Raw genomic sequence first — 4561 nt, forward strand, 5'->3', positions numbered from 1 at the left:
AAGGAATTTCATGGGACAGGAGGTCGGTACAACCCAAGTCTCCCTCCCCAGCAGAGAACACCGCCTGGAATTCCTGAAGGAGAGCCCTAACCTTGCCCTGTTCCTCATCCGACAGCCCTGACAGTTCTATGTTCTCGACCTGTGCTGCCTCAGGGGCTGCCATCATATCACAAGTCACTGTGATAGCAGGAACCGCAGATACCTCAGTCAGTCCGGCAGGTGAATCCACCAGATACACTTCCCGCAACTTCCCGAGGATGGTTTTCGGGTATAAAACAGCGTCGAGAACACCCACATTGACAACAGGCACCCAAACCAAACCACCGTCGACATACACTAACGACGGAGAGGCCAATAAGCCAGCAGGCAGACCAGTGTCAAGGGGCTCGAATAACACGATCTTATCTCTAAACATGGACGAACATGTTGCTGTTACAAACTTCATAGTGCCCCCTGGAACGCGACAAACCCGATGCCCACGGACTCTTACATTGCCCCCGTATGCCAGAACGCCATCTACTTTCTGACAGGCTTGGAAGGCCCGAGATATTCCCACGTCTTGGGTCACTAATGGTAGCTCAAATAGGGTCGGTCCGTACTGCCCGAAAAGCTCACGATAACAGCGACCAAGAACATTCATTCCCAAAATCCCAGGAACACTAGAATTACCCCCAGGTGGATCACGCACAACCAATATGCCACACCCTGATACCACACGATCACACAGTTCAACGTCCAATTCCATATACCCTATATAAGGGATTTCCAGTCCATTGGCTGCTCTAAGCTGTAACCAATGACAGTTTTGTAATCGACGCTGGCCCCATGGTTCGAATCCAGACCGAAAACAACTCTCTGTAATGGTCGATACCATGGAACCAGTGTCTATCAAACAGGGTATGGGCACACCGCCAATATTTGCAACTAAATGTGGGCATGAGGAGACTAAACGAGGCACAGAACCGCTGGCACGAAAATCACAAGAGCCATTCTTACCTCCAACCGAACTGAGACTCTGCAGTCCGGTGGGTACTAGTTTTCCGGCTGGTTAGGGACACTTGACCTAGCATCACGAGATATCAGGTTACCCCGGGAATGGTTTTGAGGGCCAGACGAATGGGGCTGCCACTGACAGTCTCGAGCAAAATGGCCAGGCTGTTGACACCGTCTGCAAATCACGTAACTAGAACGCAGTGGCTGACCACGAGACTGGGGACTATGGTTACGGGCTAAAGTCTGAGAAAGCTGATCAATTTGCTGTTGCTGTCGAATCAGCATGTCCTTCAACTCCCTAAATTCCTGTGAATGATGTCCCTGCTCAGGATTTACCCCAGAATCATCTTTAACGCCACATTGATGTCCCTGCACCAAAGGAACAGACTGACTGCGCCCCCGTACACCGCCTGGCACTCCCTCTCTCTCCCAGCGAATTGCTTCCCCTCGGACATCTAACAGTGTTGCAGCAGGCTGACGCCTTACCAATTGTTTCAATTCTCTGCGCAAGGCATTATCCAACACACATTCAATAAACTGATCCCTAACTACCACCTGCGCATCTAAAATGGCATGCGGAGACTGTTGTTTAAGCTTATCAAATAAACTCAAGAGCGCCAGGGAGAACTCTTGTAACGTTTCTCCCTCCACCTGTCGCCGTGAGTAAAAGGCTTCTTGAAGCGTAATATAGGACTCGAGACAGCCATACACTTCACGCAACGCAGAAATAATCTTCTCAGGATTATCTTTATCAGGGCTCGGCCGATATTTAATCTCATCCCGAGCCTCTCCCTCAAGATGATCAAACAAAAAGAAAGCCTGCTCGACAGCCGTCATCGTCCGCATGCGCATGCACGCCTGAGCTTCTTCGACCCACTCGTCAATGCCTACACCAGACCTACCATTAAATTTGGGACAGCGCCGTTCACGAGGAACAAAAACAAAACGCTCAACGGTGTTAACATTGGATCCTACAGATATAGGCGTTAATGGCCGTGACGCACTACTAGAGCCTGCGCCAGGATCAAGCAACTCAACCGGTGTCTGCTCCTGTCGCAGTCGATCGTTATCGGCCTTCAACTGAGCCACAAGGTCTCTCATTTCCTGTAATTCAGCCTCCATCTCTACACAATATAAGGGGTAATCACCAGACGCGTCTCCACCATATGGTCAAGTAGAAGAAAGAAAATATATATATGTGTGAAAAAAAAAATACAAATCCCTACGTCTGTACCCGTACAACAGCCAAGACCCTGCCGACTACGCCAAATGTGGCGATGGCATACGGTGAAAGGAGATTAATCAAAGCATGAGCCGACTACGCCACCCCGGATAGGGCCAGGGACCCAAAATTAAGTAAATCACCAAAAGCTCACAGGTTCGTTATTGGCTGAGACAGGTAGCAGACAAAAGGGAAGCTGGTAAACAATTTATTTCACACACACCATCTAAAATACAAAATCACATTTAATTAAAGTCATTAAAAGAAACAGGCCATCATCTTCGTACAAAGCATACACACACTTAAAACGTCCAACCCAGAATTGGGGAAAGTCGTCTGATTGATCCGACAACCGTTGTGCTCACTCACGTCACCACACGCCAAATGTTTCGATATTGTGGACACTACAAACAAGTCAACCACAGCACCACATACAGAGGATCTCGACCGCGACTAATTCCCCCTAATTCTGGAACGAAAAGAAAATTAATAAACTCAATCCCAAAATCACTTACACAAAACAAATTAAACCAAATCACTTAAACAAAACAAATTAAACCAAATCACTTAAACAAAACAAACGAAGTAAACCAAATCACTTACACAAAACGAATTAAACAAAATAAATTTTAAACAAAACGAATTAAACAAAATCAATTTAAACAAAACAAGTTACGCCCAAAATGACATCGATAATAATAGCTAGTCCGGTAATCACCAGTCCCCCGAGAAAGAGAGCCAAATGTCGTGCCTATAGACACGCAGAACGCGATATCGAAGCACGTCAACAGACACTAAATGGTTATTATACACTGGAAATAACTGCCAGCTAAATGGGAATAGATCCTCCACACCAACCGGGACAAAGACGCTGTCCCAGGCACGGCAACGAGTGAAAGAGCAAAAACGGAAATAAACACGACTCTACGGACTGTCCACTTCGGTCCGGAACAGTCAGCTTCACGCATCCGCTACGCAGTGAAATGAAAGTGGAAGGTAAATTAAGCGTCGCACTAAAAGTAACGGGTCTGGAAACAACCCGGTTCAGGAATCCACTAGGCAGTCAGGTAGGAGAAATGGTAAGTTGGACGAATCAGTGCGAACAATAGTGGCACTGTCTATCTCGGAAAACACTCCAGTTCAAGCAGTCGTTATACATGCAGGTACGATAGCGCTAGTCCATAAGGGAGAATCACAGCCCCAAATAGCGCCGGTATCAGCCTGCGAACTGGCGTCGGTTCAGCCTGCTGCAACACCTCCAACACCCAAAGTCACTGCAAAAATATAACAAGCAAATGAATTTAGAGGGAAAATACATTCCCACAACCCTATACGTGAAAATGAGTAACACACCTGCAGCTAATGACCCGTAATGCACCACGCACTTGACGCGGACTTCACTAATGGCTCTCGAAAATACATGGCCATTCACAAATGCCCGCAGTACTCCTCAACCACACTGTAATTTAAATGCATCTCCATTTACCCTGTTTGACATTAAATATCAACACTTTAACTGCCACTGGTAGCTCTTACCTCTTGGACGTGTAGCCCAACCCACCGGAAATAAAGGTACTCCCGGAAGCCCTATAGGACACACCTGTGTGACATGCCAGTCCTATCTACCTTTATACCCCCGGACCGTACCATTTCCTCAAACATAGGTGGGTCAGGCAATCGCATCACCACAATCTATAAACACACCGTTTCACGGGAACACACACATGAACATACACACAAAGAGAACACACACACGCAGAGAACACACACGCAAGCACAAACACACACAAAGAGAACAAACACACACACACACGCACCCAGAGAACACACACACACACACACACGCACACAAAGAACACACACACACACACACCGAATACACACATGCAAGCACAAACACACACAAAGAGAACACACACACACGCACACAGAGAACACACACACACACACACACAGAGAACACACACACACAGCGAACACACACATGCAAGCACACGCCGAAACCGAGCCATAAATGCGCACACACACACATTTATATCCATAAAGTACAGAAAAAGCACAAACATATAAACTCATATGCATACGCACACATAAACACGCACAGAAGCACACAAACAAACATATTCACAGATCACATACACACACACAAACATCAGCTCCTAGCATCTGTTCTCTTTTATTGTATCATCACAGCTGTAATGATTGTGTGTGTGTGTGTTTGCGTGTAGCTCAGAATCTTTCGAGTAAATCAATGCTGCTCACACAAAAGAGCTTCATTGTCTCAATACTGACACATTGTTAATGATGCTCTCTTCTTTGACCCCTCCCACTGACGTAACCACACCC

Source organism: Barbatula barbatula, assembly GCF_947034865.1.
Source record: "Barbatula barbatula genome assembly, chromosome: 25".
Lineage (NCBI taxonomy): Eukaryota > Metazoa > Chordata > Actinopteri > Cypriniformes > Nemacheilidae > Barbatula > Barbatula barbatula.